This window comes from Scylla paramamosain, chromosome 1 (genome assembly GCF_035594125.1).
Source record: "Scylla paramamosain isolate STU-SP2022 chromosome 1, ASM3559412v1, whole genome shotgun sequence".
Lineage (NCBI taxonomy): Eukaryota > Metazoa > Arthropoda > Malacostraca > Decapoda > Portunidae > Scylla > Scylla paramamosain.
Genome location: NC_087151.1, coordinates 22,774,562 through 22,792,005, shown reverse-complemented (window position 1 = coordinate 22,792,005; position 17,444 = coordinate 22,774,562).

Genomic DNA, 17,444 nt, shown 5'->3' with positions numbered 1-17,444 from the left:
TTTTCCAAAATTTTATTTTTTTTTTTTTATTTTTTTTTTTTGTGTATGCATTTTGGCGTTTTGATGTCTAACGGGGTGAGAAACTCACAATACACATTTTTTTTTTTTCTCTAATATTGTTGTTTCTGAATATAGAGTACTATTCACGTGTTTCAGCATTCTGATACCTAAGAATATCTAAAACCCTCATAATACATGTTTGTGATTTTTATCGTTTCGTTTTCCTATATTGGCTAATTTCCATGTGTTTTGGCATTTTGGTACCTAGCATACTGCAAAAAAAATAAAAATGTTTTTGAAGTTTTTCTGTTTCTTTGTATGTATTTTGATATTTTGGTACCTTATATGGTGAATCACACTTATAATACACGTTTTTGGTGATGATGTTCTTTTCTCAATATTACTAATAATTAATATTGATTAAAATTAATAATATTAATATGTTTTGGCGCTTCAGCCCCTCAGAATCTTTAAACACTCATAAGGCATGTTTGTGGTGATATATTTTATTTTCCCTATATTGGCTACTTTTGATGTGTTTTAGAGTTTTGGTACGTAATAAACTAAAAAAAAAAAAAAAAAGTGTTCAAAACACTTTTTTGGTAATGTTGTTCTCTTGCTCCAGAAAAGATGTTTTGTATACTTTTTAGAGTTTGGGTAGATTAGAAACTGAAAAACACTAATAAGACACAATTTTGGTAAAACCACTTTTTTTTTCCTTTATAGAATTTTTTTCCATGCTTTCCAACGTTTTGCTTCCTAATATACTAAAAAACGCGCAAATGACACATTTCTGATAATGTTTTAGCATTGTCCCATGTAAGGTGCATTTTGACATTTTGGAACCTAAAAAGCTAAAAAATACTCAAAAGACACTATTTTCAAATAATTTATGTTTCTACATGAAAGGTGATTTGCATGCGTTTTAGTGTTTTAGTACGTAAATTGAAAACAGTCAAAAGCTCCGTTTTTGTTAATGTTGTTTTATTTTCCAATAGTGTACTATGTATGCAGTTTTACGTTTTGGTACCTCATAAGTTTAAAAAGTCATAATACAGGATTTTAGTAATGTAGTTGTTTCTTCATATATTGTCATTTTATATATTTTAGCGTTTTGGCACCTAATATGATGAATAAGACTCAAAATACACGTTTTTGTTAATGATGTTCTGTTTTTCAATATAAAGTTATATTAATTTGTTTTAGCGTTAAGCACTTAAGAATCTAAAAACACTCATAAGACACGTTTGTCATAATATAATTTAATTTCTAAATAATGACCACTTTGTTTTATTACCTAATAAACTGCAAAATGCTCAAAACAAACGTTTTTGGTATTGTTGATCTGTTGCTTCATAAAGGGTATTTCATATGCATTTTAGAGATTTCGTCTGTTAGAATCTCAGAAACATTAAAGTGACACGATTTTTGTAATATTGTTTAACTTTCTTAAATAGGTTTTTTTTTCCCCATGTTTATATATTTATTTATTTATTTTTACAGTTTTGTGCGTAATATGCTCAATAACACGCAAATGACACGTTTCTGGTAAGTTGTTTCATTACCCAATATAGGGTGCTAAGAATGCATTTTGATGTTTTGGTATCTAACACGCTCAAAAACACTCAAAATACATATTTTGGATGTTGTTCCTTTTTTTTTTTTCTATTAAGCGCTGTTTTGCATGCGAGGCTGTTGTCTTTAACGTTCGAGAATAAAGTGTATAAAAAGTGTTTGCTCTAACCTCTTAAACTACTGCACTATTGCCTTAATTTCCTGCCCCTCTGAAGTTTTGAATATATCCTGAATAGGAAGATTCTTAAACATCTATCATTTCACGACCATACATGTGATCGCCAGTATGGGTTCAGTCATGGTCGCTCTACTGGCCATCCTTACTGAGTCTTGGTCATCTTCTTTTAAGGATTTTGTGAAACTTTCGCTGTTGCCTAAGAAATATCAAAAAGGTTTTAAAAGAATATGGCACGATCTTTAATTTCCAAAGTACCTTCCTACCTACTTACCTTCTATTCTTTTCTCTGTAATTTCACCTCAAATGTCCTTTCTGTCCGTTTTATTGTTGCTGTTGTAGGCGGAGACTATTCTTTTCCTAAGTCTACGTATTAACAGTGGTGTTCGTATTATTCATTAATGATCTAAGACAAAATTCTTGTCCTATCCACTTCTACGCTGATATCACTATGCACTTTCTTAAGTCTTTTCGTAGACGTTAAGCCCTTTAGAAGCTAAACAGCTCACGTCGGGAAGCCACACTACGCCAGACTTCTAATTTCTTTAAAATTTCTGTTTTGGGTAGAGTAATGCCTCAAAAACTCAATTCCTTCATATATCAACTTAACAGAGCGTTCCAGATAACTATCCCCTCTTTCTTATTGACACTCAGCTGTCCCCTGCTGCTACATTGAACTTCCTCTGTCTGTCTTTCATTAATAATCTAAGCTGGAAACTTCACATCTCATTTCTAGCTAAAACAGCTTATATGAAGTTAGGCATTCAGAGTCGTCCCCGCCAGTTTTTCTCACCCCTCCCCCACAACTTGTTTTTGGGCGTAGTATTGTCCATGTGTTCCCAGGAGTGAACGAAAACACAAGTAGAACAGCTACTGTATATATATCAATAATGGTACAGAAGTGTAGAGAGCCACGTGACCACGCTAGGAGGGGATGTGGGCAGGTGTCAAGCTGTGACTGAGTGGGCGCACAAGGGAAGACGCCAACTGAGACCCACAAACAAAAATAAAACGAGTAACGTCCCGTAAGCAAAAAATAAATAACTAAATAAATAAATGAATAAGTGATGAACAATAATACATTTAATAATTACAATAGTTATAATGTAAGAAAAGAAAATAAACTTTATATATATATATATATATATATATATATATATATATATATATATATATATATATATATATATATATATATATATATATATATATATATATATATATATATATATATATATATATATATATATATATATATATATATATATATATATATATATATATATATATATATATATACTATCATAAGCTGCTGATCATGTACATATAGAGGGCCATTATCAATCCATGTAAGAAGCTCCAATCATGTATAGGTTCCACTCATACCGCTCTTTTAGACAGGGTGAAATAAAATGTTTCTCGTCCTATCAATTTCTCTAACTGATTGTCTTCAGCCCTTCTCTCATCGCTGCAATGTTGCATCTCTTGATATCTTCTAATGCTATTTTCACACTAACTGCTATTAAGATCTTACTGACTGCATGGCTTCTCTACTCCCGCGGCCTTGCTGTACAAAACTTTTTACTTTCTCCCACCCCTATTCTGTCCATCTCTCTAATGCAAGATTACCAGTATTCTCAGTCATTCATCACTGAGACTCTTTGCCTGCTTATGTATTTCCTTCCTCCTATGACTTGAACTCTTTCAAAGTAGGCTTTAAGATACTATCCTCCAATTTTGGATGATTCTTTTTGACCTCGGTTTGGGAATTGGCACTCAAGTGGGCCTTTTTCGAACTTTTGATTGCCCTTGACCAGTGTCACTCTTACTTAAAAAAAAAAAGAAACAATAAATAAAACCAAAAAAACATCAACGACAACATCAACAACAAAAACAACAACAACGACGACGACGACAAAAACAACAACAACAACAACAACAACAACAACAACAACAACAACAACAATAATAGTATCAACAATGAACGTCATCATTAACAACTACATTGTCATCATCAATGATAAAACAGAGTTAACGAAGAAAACAACAACAAACTTAAAATGACAATAAGAACATGAGTAAAAAGAAAAAAAACTGCAAACACAACACAATTCTTGCAATGAAACGATTATTAAATCTTCCGTACGAAATAGCACACACACACACACACACACACACACACACACACACACACACACACACATTAATGATGATAATGGCAATAATAATGCCGATAAGGTACTATACTAAAATTTTTATTTAAAATTATTATTATCGTTATTACAACTATAATAATAATAATAATAATAATAATAATAATAATAATAACAAGAGGAACAACAAAAACAATACTACTACTACTACTAATAATAATAACGATAATAATAATAATAATAATAATAATAATAATAATAATAATAATAATAATAATAATAATAATAATAATAATAATAATAATAATAACATAACAAGCATGCAAGAACATGACAATTAATTATAACGACAAACGACTGTTTCATATAACTGTTTGCAGGAGGAACTGTCCCTCACTGAATCTTGACATGTATTGCGCCCGTTATTTCGTGGAATGTGGCTTGAATGACCCTTCTTCCTGCCCCCGTGGCGAGCAGTGCTTTCCCGAAGTGTGCGGTACTCTGTGTGTCTCGAGGTCCCATAATCAGTAATGAGGGTGAGTTTTGACGAGAGAGAGAGAGAGAGAGAGAGAGAGAGAGAGAGAGAGAGAGAGAGAGAGAGAGAGAGAGAGAGAGAGAGAGAGAGAGAGAGAGAGAGAGAATTAGGTAGGCATGAAAGTGTTTTCCGCATTTGACTTACTTACTAGAGCTTTATTTATTTACTTTATTTATTTATTTATTATTTATTATTCCAGCAAGTAGAGATGACTTGTGTAAGGAAAATACATACGAGTACATAGTAATTGTAATTATGTTATTCCATTAACAGTAAATGGAAATTCAGGTAGTTTGAATTCCTTCCAGTGAAAAAGAGAGAATATGGCTATTATTATTTTTATTATTCTTCATCCACATCTTATAATGATTATGATTGGTACTATTTTTAATATAGTTTTTTCTTCTTTTTTTTTCTTCTTCTTCTTCCTCTTCTTCTTCTTCTTCTTCTTCTTCTTCTTCTTCTTCTTCTTCTTCTTCTTCTTCTTCTTCTTCTTCTTCTTCTTCTTCTTCTTCTTCATATTATTATTATTATTATTATTATTATTGTTTATTATTATTATTATTGCTGTTGTTATTAATATTATTATTATTATTATTATTATTATTATTATTATTATCTGAAGAAGCACAAAAAAAAAAATTTCCAAAAACGTGTATTGTAAGTGTGTTTGAGCTCGTTAAGTACTAAAACGTCAAAATGCATGCAAGACATTACGAGAAGCGTGTATTATGAGTGCTTTTGAACTTTTTAGGTACCAAAACTGTAAAACGCGTGAATAGCACTTTATAAGGGGAAACACATCATCATCAAAAACATTTATTTTCATTTTTTTTTTTCAAATTCTTAGATACCAAAACGCCAAATTCCATGCAATGCACTATATTGAGGAAACGAAATGACATTACCAGAAAAGTGTCTTTTGAGTATCTTTGAGTGTGTTAGGTACGAAAATGCTTAAAAATATGTAAAGCACCCTGCATTAAAATGGAAAACATAAACAAAAACGTGTTTTTTGAATTTTTTTTTTTAGCTTCTTCCGTATCGCAACACTAAACGCATGCAAAAGAGCCTTTATGAGGAAACACAATAACATCAGTAAAAATTCATGTTTCCAGTATTTTTGAGCTTATTAGGTAGGGAAACATCAAAATACGTGGATATTACTCTATATTATGATGAAATAAATGATATCAGAAACGTGTATGTATGTTTTTGAGATTCTTAGGCAACAAGAGTAAAAAACGCGTGAATAATATTATATATGGAGAAACAGAACACCTTTACCAAAAACATGCATTTTGAATTTTTTTTTTTTTTATTGTTTTGACAATGTTAAGAATCAAAACGTCAAAATCCAGCACTGTATATGGGGAAGCGAAACGACATTACCAGACCAATGTCTTTTAGTGTTTTTTTTTTTTTTTTTTAGCGTGTTAGGCAGCAAACAGTAAAATCATGGAAAGCACCCTATATTGGAATACAAAACAATATTTCCAAAAAAGTTTCTTTTCATTGATGAGAAGCTTCTTACGTATCAAAATGCTAAAACGCATGTTAAAAACACTTTATGGAAAAACAGAATAACGCTACCAAAAATGTTTATTTTTAGTGTTTTTGAGCTTATTAGGTACAGAAGCGACAAAATGCATGCATATTACCCTATATGGTGAAAAGAACGTAATTACCAGACGCGTGTATTATGAGTGTCATTGACCTTAAGGAACTAAACTCTAAAACGCATGAAGAGCAATCTACATATAGATTGCACAGAAATGCAAAAATACATAGAAAACACCATATATTCTAATGCAAAAGAACATTACGAAAATTAAAATTTGAGTGTTATGTGTTTATTGACTTCCTACGTAGCAAAATGCTAAAAAGCATGTAAAACACTGCTCATATATAACAGGTGTTTGTGAACTTAATATTTAAACATGCATAGCAAAACAATAAAATGCGTGTAAACCACACCATATGGAGAAAAACATTGCCAAAGTTACCAAAAACTTCTCTTGTGAGTGTGTTTGTGCACATTACATACTAAAACGACAAAATGCACGCAAACAACCTTACATGGGGAAACGAAGGGACATTATGAGAAACGTGTATAACGAGTGTTTTTTTTTTTTTTGAGCTTCTTAGGTGCCAAAAAGTTACAACACATGAATAGCTCTCTATATCTAGCAAAAGAATACCACCAAAAACATTTTGTGTGTGTGTGTGTGTGTGTGTTTTAGTGGTATCAAAACGCCAAAATGCTAGTAAGGCCTCCTATATGGGGAAACAAAAAGACATTACCACAAACGTGTCTTTTACGTGTTTAAGAGTGAGCTAGGCAACACGATAAAAAGCATGGAGGGTACACTCTTTGGAAAAAAAAAAAAAAAAGATTACCAAATATGTCTCCTTTTAGTGTTTTCAAAAATGTATGCAAAAAAAAAAAATCTCGATGGAGAAACAGCATAACTTCACAATCAAAACGCCAAAATGGTTGTAAACCCTTCTATATGGGGAAACGAAAAGACATTACCACAAACGTGTCTTTTACGTGTTTAAGAGCGAGCTAGGCAACAACACGATAAAAAGCATGGAGAGTACACTCTTTGAGAAAACAAAACAGTATTACAAAAAAACGTCTCCTTTTAGTGTTTTAAAAAATGTAAACAAAATAAAAAAAAAAAACTCTATGGAGAAACAGTATAACTTCAGAAGAAGCGTGTATTTTGAGTATTTTTGAGCTAGTTACTACAAAAACGCCAAAATGGATGCAAGTAACTCTATATGGGAAAACGAAAAAAAAAAACACTAGAAACGTGTATTATGATTTTTTTTTTTTTAGTTCCTTAGGTGCTATATTGCTAAAACATATTAATATACTTCATATCGAGAAACAGAAGAACATTAACAAAAACGTGTATTTTGAGTGTTTTTCACATTTTTATGTATCAATACACAAAAAAGCATGCAAAGTTCCCTATATGGATAAAGGAAATAACATTACTAGAAATGTGTCTTCTGACTGTTTTACAGCGTTGTAGCCATCAAAACCCTAAAAAAAAAAAAAAAAAACATGGAAATCGCCGCATGTGGTAATACAAAACATTACGAGAAAAGTGTCTTTTGAGTGTTTTTGAACTTATTACTTACCAAAACGCTAAAACTGATGCAAAACACCCTTTGTAGAGAAAATAGAATAACATTACCAAAAACAAGCATATTTAGTGTTTTTGAGCTTTCTACGTACAAGAACGCCAAATTGCTTGCAAAGTACCCTGAATGGGGAAATGAGAAAACATTACAAGAAACATGTATTATGAGTATTTTTGGATTTCTTAGGAACCGAAACCCCAAAACTTATAAATAGCACTCTTATATGGAGCAAAAAAACATCACCAATAATGTGTACTTTGAAATTGTTTCATATTGTTTGGTAATATAACGCAAAAATGCATGAAAAACAACCTATATGGGAAAAAATATATATATATTTCCAGAAACGTGTTTTTTGAGTGATTGTGAGTGTGTTGGGCAGCAAAAACGCTAAAAAGCACCAAAACCATCCTATATGGGAAAAGAAAACAATATTACTAAAAACGTGTCTTTTTAGTATTTTTCAGCTACTTACGTACCAAAACACTAAAACACAGGCAAAAAAAAAAAACTTTTATGGAGAAACACAATAAATTACAAAAAATAAACATTTTGAGACGTTTTAAGCTTTTTTGAAACTAAAACTCGAAAACTCTGTATGGAGAATCAGAATAACATTACAAAAAACGTGTGTTTTTTTAGTGTATCTCACATTGTTAGGAAACAAAAAACCAAAATCAGTGAAAAGCACCCTATATGGAGTAAGGAAACGAGGTTTACAAAAAAATAAAACTTCTTTTGTGTGTTTATGAGCGTGCTGGCACCAAAACACTGAAAAGCATGGAAAGCAATGTGCATGAAAAAAGAAAACATTTTTCAAAATTGTTTCGTTTTTTTAATGTTTTTGAGCTACTTACGGAAAAACGTAAAAACGCGTGCAAAACACCCTTAATGCAAAAATGGAATAAAATAACGAAAAACAAGGTTTCGAATGTTTTTGTGCTCGTTACGTAAAAAAAATAAAAAAAAGACAAAATGCACGGAAATTACCAACTATGGGGAAACGAAAAGACATTAGTTGAAATATGTATTATAATTGTTTTTGAGCTTTGTAGGTACCAAAACGATAACGATCAAAACTCTCTTTGGAGAAGCAGAATAACATTACAAAAAAACGTTTTATTGATCTTAGTTACTAAAACGCTAAAACGCATGAATCTCTATATAGAGAAACAAAAAAGCATTACCAAAAAACGTAAACTTTGAGTGTATTTCACATTGTCAAGTAACAAAAACTAAAATACATGCAAAGCACCCCATATGAGGAAAGGGAACGGAATTTCCAGAAACGTGTATTTTGAGTTTTAATAATCGTGTTAGGCATCTAAACGATGTAAAAATAAATAAACAAATAAATAAATAAATGAAAAACACCCCATATGGGAAAACAAAACAATATTCTAACCTACTTATGTACCAAAACGCTGAAAAGCATGCAAAACTTTTTATGAAGAAACATTATAACTTTACCAAATACATATATTTTCAATGTTTTTGAGCTTGCTACGTCCAAAAATTACAAAATGCATGAAAACCACTCTATATGGTGAAACGAGAACAAGAAACGTGTATTCTGAGAGTTTTGAGCTTCTTAGTTATCAAAATGGTAAAACGCTTGAATAGCACTTTATTCGAGAAACAATAACATTACCAAAAACGTGTATTTTGAGTGTTTTCCCATTATTAGGTACCAAAACGCCAAAATGTTTGCAAAGCCGACGAAATGAAGTAACAAACAACTTTACAAAAAAGTGTCTTTTGAATGCAAAAACACACTTTAAGGAGAAACGGAGTAACAACACCAAAAACAAGTATTTTTGCGTGTGTTTCAGCTTGTTACGTACAAAAACTCCAAAATGCATCCAAAATACCTTGTAAGAGGAAACGAAAAGACATTACGAGAAACGTTTATTATGGGTGTTTTTGAGCTACATAGGTATCCAAACAATGAAACCGATAGCATTCTATCTGAAGAAACACAATACCATGACCAAATACGTGCATTTTGAGTATATTTCACGGGTATCAAGACCCTAAAATGCATACAAAGGATCCTGTATGGGAAAAGGAAACGAGATTTTCAGAAACGTGTCTTTAGAGGGTTTTATGAGCGTTCTAGGCACCAAAAAGATTAAAAAAAAATCATGGAAAGCATCATATATGTTAAAAGAAAACAATATTACCGAAAACGTCTCTTTTTAATGTTTTTAAACTAGATATGTACCAAAACGCTGTAAACCATGTAAAAAAAATCATGAAGAAACAGCATAACTTTACAAAAACGTGTATTTCTAGTGTTTTTGAGCATGTTACGTAGAAAAATGTATGGAAGCTACTTAAAGGAGGAAACGAAACGATATTCCAAGAAACATATCTTTTGCGTGTTTTTATGCATGTTAGGCACCAAAACGCAAAAAAAAAAAAGAAAATAACGCGAAAATGCATGCAAAATACCCTATATGAGTAAACGAAAACACATTACAAGAAAAGTATATTATAAGAGTTTTCGAGCTTTTTTATTACCAAACCCCTAAAACTCATGAATAGCTCTCTATATGAAAAAAAAAAAAAACATTACCAGAAACTTGAATTTTGTGTGAATTCGCAATGATAGATGCCAAAACACCTTATGTGTGCAGAGGAGTGTTTATGAGCGTACTAGGCACCAAAACACTAAAAAGCATGAAAAGCATCCTATGTGGGAAAACAAAAAAAACATTACCAAAAACGTCCCTTTTCAGTGTTTTTGAGCTGTTTATGTACCAGAACACTAAAATGCATGCAAAACACCTTTTATGGAAAAACTAAAAAAACATTACTCAAAACAAATATTTTGAGTGTTTCGGATTTTCGTATGTAGAAAAACGTCGAAATGCATGGAAGGTACCCTGTATGGAGAAACAAAAAGACATTACAAGAAACATGTACTGTAAGTGTTTTTGAACTTAGGAATCAAAACGCTAAAACGTATGAATAGCTCTCTATATTGAGAAACAGAGCATCACCAAAAACATGAATTTTAAATGTTTTTCACATTATTAGGCACAAAAACACCAAAATGCATGTAAAACCCCCTCTATGGGAAAACGATGCAACATAGCAAAAAAGAAGTCTTTTGAGTGTTTTTCAGTCTTAGGCAAAAAAAAAGGTTTAAAGCATGGAATTCATCCTTTATGGGTATAGGAGGGGGCAGTAGACACCTGCCGAAACGATAATTACTCCCAGTGAGGTCTAAAGCACTGTTCTGGTGGTGCTGTGAACTTATCTTTAAACCCAGCTGTGACCTCACTGAACGTTTCCCTTTGTGTCTCACAACACAAGGGAGCAGTCACAACCTGCCCTCTAAAGACAACTCTCTTCCTCCACACAAAACTACAAGCACCAAATAACACACACACCCTTCACTCAAAAATTTTAAAATCAACATGGCGACTCCTACACCAGCCTCGGAGTCCCCATCTGGGGAGGGGACCATAAATGTCCCTAGGTCGGACTGCCTTTCTGTCGACGACCCTAAGTGTCTTGACACCCCCCTCAACTTTTTCTTCATTAACTTCTGCAACATTCGCGGTCTAAGATCTAATTTTCAATCTGTAGAACACCACCTCTCCTCTTCTAAACCTCATCTTCTTTCCCTCACTGAAACTCAGGTGTCTGAGGCAACTGACAGTAGCCTCTTTTCTGTTCCCTCCTACTTTCTCTATCCTCATTTTCTATCCAAAGCTGGATGCTGCGTTTATGTGCACAATGACTTAGCCTGCTCTCGTGCCCACGCTCTTGAATCTTCCGAGTTTTTCACCATCTGGCTACGACTACAGAGTCACTCTCATACTAAATTTATCCGTGCTGTATATCTCTCACCTAACTCCTCTGACTATAAGAAATTCTTTGACTACTTAACTTCCAAAGTGGAGCACATTCTGACCCTTTTCTCTCTTGCAGAGATATCCATTCTTGGAGACTTCAATGTTCACCACCAGCTTTGGCTTTCCTCTCCCTTCACTGACCATCCTGGTGAACTAGCCTACAACTTTGCTATCCTCCATGACCTACTGTATTTCAACCAGATGGCACCACTGCTATCACATCTATTTCTAAAGCTGAGCTCTTTGCTCAAACCTTTGCTAAAAACTCTACCTTGGACGATTCTGGGCTTTTTCCTCCCTCTCCTCCACTTTGTGACTACTTCATGACACCTATTAAAATTCTTTGCAATGATGTTTTCCATGCCCTTGCTGGCCTAAACCCTCGGAAGGCTTATGGACATGATGGGGTCCCTCCTATTGTTCTCCGAAACTGTGCCTCCGCGCTTGCACCTTGCCTAGTCAAACTCTTTCAGCTCTGTCTGTCAACATCTACCTTTCCTTCTTGCTGGAAGTTTGCCTACATTCAACCTGTTCCTAAAAAGGGTGACCGTTCTAATCCTTCAAACTACCGTCCTATTGCTTTAATTTCCTCCCTATCTAAAGTTTTTGAATCTATCCTCAACAGAAAGATTCTTAAACATCTATCACTTCACAACCTTCTATCTGATTGCCAGTATGGGTTCCGTCAAGGGCGCTCTACTGGTAATCTTCTGGCTTTCCTTACTGAGTCTTTGTCATCCTCTTTTAGAGATTTTGGTGAAACTTTTGCTGTTGCCTTGGACATATCAAAAGCTTTTGATAGAGTCTGGCACAAAGCTTTGATTTCCAAACTACCCTCCTAACGTTTCTATCCTTCTCTCTGTAACTTCATCTCAAGTATCCTTTCTGACCGTTCTATTGCTGCTGTGGTAGACGGTCACTGTTCTTTTTCCTAGATCTATTAACAGTGGTGATCCTCAGGGTTCTGTCCTGTCACCCACTTTCTTCTTATTATTCATTAATGATCTTCTAAACCAAACTTCTTGTCCTATCCACTCTTACGCTGATGATACCTCCCTGCACTTTTCCACGTCTTTTCATAGACGTCCAACCCTTCAGGAGGTAAACATATCATGCAGGGAAGCCACAGAACGCCTGGCTTCTGATTTTTCAAGAATTTCTGATTGGGGCAGAGAAAACTTGGTATTTTTCAATGCCTCAATAACTCAATTCCTCCATCTATCAATTCGACACAACCTTCCAGACAACTATCCCCTCTTCTTCAATGACACTCAACTGTCCCCGTCTTCTACACTGAACATCCTCGGTCTGTCCCTTAATTATAATCTGAACTGGAAACTTCACATCTCATCTCTAGCTAAAACAGCTTCTATGAAGTTAGGTGCTCTGAGACGTCTCCGCCAGTTTTTCTCACCCCCCCCAGCTACTAACTCTGTACAAGGGCCTTATCCATCCATGTATGGAGTATGCTTCACATGTCTGGGGGGGTTCCACTCATACTGCTCTTCTAGACAGGGTGGAATCAAAAGCTTTTCGTCTCATCAACTCCTCTCCTCTAACTGACTGTCTTCAGCCTCTCTCTCACCGCCGCAATGTTGCATCTCTAGCTGTCTTCTACCGCTATTTTCATGGTAACTGTTCTTCTGATCTTGCTAACTGCATGCCTCCCCTCCTTCCGCGGCCTCGCTGCACAAGACTTTCTTCTTTCTCTCACCCCTATTCTGTTCACCTCTCTAACGCAAGAGTTAACCAGTATTCTCAATCATTCATCCCTTTCTCTGGTAAACTCTGAAACTCCCTGCCTGCTTCTGTATTTCCACCTTCCTATGACTTGAATTCGTTCAAAAGGGAGGTTTCAAGACACTTATTCATCAATTTTTGACCGCTGCTTTGACCCTTTTATGGGACTGGCATTTCAGTGGGCATTTTTTTTATTGGATTTTTGTTGCCCTTGGCCAGTGTCCTTCCTACTTAAAAAAAAAAAAAAAAGTTTCCGAAATTTTTTTTTTTTTTGTTTCAGTTTTTGAAGTTCTTATGTACCAAAACGTAAATGGCATACAAAACACACTTTATGAAACGCTAAAATGCATGGAAAGTACCACATGTGGAAACAAAAAGACATTACAAGAAACACGTATTACTCCTATGAGAGTTTTTCAGCTTCTTAGGTAACAAAACGCTAAAAGGCACGAATAGTATGTTATATTGAGAAACAGAACCACTTTACCAAACACGTGTATTTTGAGTGTATTTAACATTGTTAGGTACTAAAAAGCAAAAAATGCATGCAAAGCACCCTCTATGGGGAAAGGAAACTAGATTTCAAGAAACGAGTCTTTTGAGTGTAAGCGTGTAAGGCACCAAAACGCTAAAAAAAAACATCTAAAACACCCTATATGGAAAGAAAAAGATTATTACCAAAATAGTGTATTTTCAGTGTTTTTGAACTACTTACGTACCACTAAAACGCATGCAGATCACTCTATATAGAGTAAGACAATAACATTAAAAAAAACAGGTATTTTGTATGTTTTTTTTTTTTAGCTTGTTATGTACAAAAACGTCAAAAACGTACTTCTATATGAGGAACCGAAAAGACATTACAAGAAACGTCCATTATGAGTGTTTTTGAGCTTTTTAGGTACTAAAACACGAAAACGCATGAGTAATACTCTATATGTAAAAAAAAAATAATAAAAGGAAAACAGAACATTACCAGAACCGTGTAATTTAAGTGTATTTCACTTTGTTAGATACCAAAATGCCAAAATGCATGCAAAGAACACGTTTTTTGGTCATGTTCTGTTTCCTTTTATAGAGTGTTGTTCATGTGTCTTAGCCTTTTGATACCTAAGAAGCTCTAGAAAACTTTTAATACACGTTTCTCGTGATATGTTTTCGTTGCCCTATCTAAGGTACTTTCTATGCACTTTGGCGTTTATCTATGTAACAATCTCAACAGAAATAATATTTATTTTTTTTTCATAAAGGGCGTTTTACACGCATTTTAGCATTTTGGTAAAGACACTTTCTTGTTTTTTTTCCCCCTATATTGGGTGTTTTTTCAGCATTTCAGCATTTGAAAACGCTCATAAACACTCAAAAGATACGTTTTTTTTTTTTTTTTTATATCTTGTATCCTTAGCCCTTATAGGATGCTTTGCAAAACACCCTTTATAGAGGGACACAATAACTTTACCAATAACGTGTATTTTCAGTGTTTATGAGCTTTTTACGTACGAAACCGCTACAAAAGAACACTTCGAATGACGTGTATTTTGAGTGTTTTTGAGCTTCTTAGGCACCAAAACGCTAAAACGTGTAAATAGCGCTATGTGGAGAAACAGAAGAACATTACAAAAAAATATGTATTTCTAGTGTTTTTCACATAGCTAGAAAAAAAAAAACGCCAAAATGCAAGCATAACACCCTCTATGTTGAAATAAAACGACATTACAAGAAACGTATCTTATAATTATTTTTGTTCATGTTAGACAACAAAACGCGAAAAAGTATGGAAAGCACGTTATATTGGAAAACAAAACATTATGAAAAACGTTCCTTTTCAATGTTTTTGAGGTACTTACCTACCAAAACGCTAAAACGGATGTAAAACCCTCTTCATTGAGATAATTAGGTAGGCATGAAAGTGTTTTCCGCATTTGACTTACTTACTAGAGCTTTATTTATTTACTTTATTTATTTATTTATTATTTATTATTCCAGCAAGTAGAGATGACTTGTGTAAGGAAAATACATACATAGTAATTGTAATTATGTTATTCCATTAACAGTAAATGGAAATTCAGGTAGTTTGAATTCCTTCCAGTGAAAAAGAGAGAACATGGCTATTATTATTTTTATTATTCTTCATCCACATCTTATAATGATTATGATTGGTACTATTCTTAATATAGTTTTTTCTTCTTTTCTTTTCTTCTTTATTTTTCTTCTTTTTTTTCTTCTTCTTCTTCTTCTTCTTCTTCTTCTTCTTCTTCTTCTTCTTCTTCTTCTTTTTCTTCTTCTTCTTCTTCTTCTTCTTCTTCTTCTTCTTTTTCATATTATTATTATTGTTTTATTATTATTATTATTGCTGTTGTTGTTATTATTATTATTATTATTATTATTATTATTATTATTATTATTATTTTTATTATTATTATTATTATAATTATTATTATTATTATTATTATTATTATTATTATTATTATTATTATTATTATTATTATTATTATTATTATTATTGTTATTAAAAAAGCATGGAATCTATTTTATATTGGAATACAAAACAATACTGCCAAAAACGTGCCCTTTCAGTGTTTATGAGCTTTTTGCATACTTAAACGCTAAATCGAATGCCAAAAAAAAAATAAATAAATTATTGCAAAACAGAATAACATTACCAAAAGCGTCTTTTTGAGATTCTTACCTACAACAAAAACGGCAAAATGCATGAAAAATACACTGTATGGGAAACGATACGATATTATAAGAAACATGTATTACAAGTGTTTCTGATTTTCTTAGGTACCAAAACGGTAAAACACGTGAATAGCACATTCTATTTACTAGAAAAGAACAGCATTGACAAATATTTTATTTATTTATTTATTTATTTATTCTTTACGTTGTTTTGTATCAAATCGACAAAATGGATTCAAAACACTCCTTATAGAAAAACAAAAGGGCATTACGAGAAACGTGTGTTTTTGAGCTATTTAACTACCAAAACTCTAAAATGTGTTAATAGTACCCTATATGGTGAAACAAAACTACATTATCAAAAACGCTTATTTTGAAAGATTCTTTTTCACATTGTTAGGTACCAAAGGGACAAAATGCATTTAAAACACTCTGTATTGGGAAATGAAATGACATTACAAGAAACATTTCTTTAGAGTGTTTATGAGCTCGTTAGGCATCAAAATGCTATAATGCATGGAAAGCACTCTATATTGGAATACAAACGCACATCACGAAAAGCGTGCCTTTTGAGTGGTTTTGAGCTTCTTATGTATCAGATCGCTAAAATACATACTAAATATCCATTGTGGAGAAACAGAATAACATTACCAAAAATGTGTGTTTGTATGGTGAAACAAAACGACATTACCTGAAACGTGTATTATTGTTTTTGACCTTCTCAGGTACTAATATCCTAAAACGAGTAAATAACAATCCATATGTAGAAACTGATCAACATTACCAAAAGCGTGTTTTTAGGTATTTTTCACAATGTTAGGTACCAAAACGCCAAAATACCTATATACCCCATATAAAGTGATTTCACTTTATGTGGGGAAAGGAAACGTTACCAGAAAAGTGTCTTTTTAGTGTTTTAGGCAACAAAACGCTAAAATGCTTAGAAAGCACCCTAGCAGCTGGAAGGGGAAAAAAAAAAAAAAACTGGCAGAGACATCTCAGAACACCTAACTTCATAGAAGCTGTTTTAGCTAGATATGAGATGTGAAGTTTCCACTTCAGATTAAAAGTAAAGGACAAACCGAGAATGTTCAGTGTAGAAGGGGGGACAGTTAATTGTCACTGAAGAAGATGGGATAGTTGTCTGAAAGGTTGTGTCGAGTTGATTGGAGGAATTTAGTTTTTGAGGCATTGAACAATACCAAGTTTGTTCTGCCCGAATCAGAAATTTAAAAAAAGATCAGTAGCCAGGCGTTTTGTGGCTTCCCTGCGTGAAACGTTTACGTCCTGAAGTGTTGGACGTCTATGAAAAGACGTGGAAAAGTGCAGGGTGGTATCATCAGCGTAGGAGAGGATAGGACAAGAAGTTTGGTTTAGAAGGTCATTGATGAATAATAAGGAGAGAGTGGGTGATAGGACAGAACCCTGAGGAACACCACTGTTAATAGATTTAGGTGAAGAACAGTCACCGTCTACCACAGCAGCAATAGAACGGTCAGAAAGGAAACTTGAGATGAAATTACAGAGAGAAGGATAGAAGCCGTAGAAGGATAGTTTGGAAA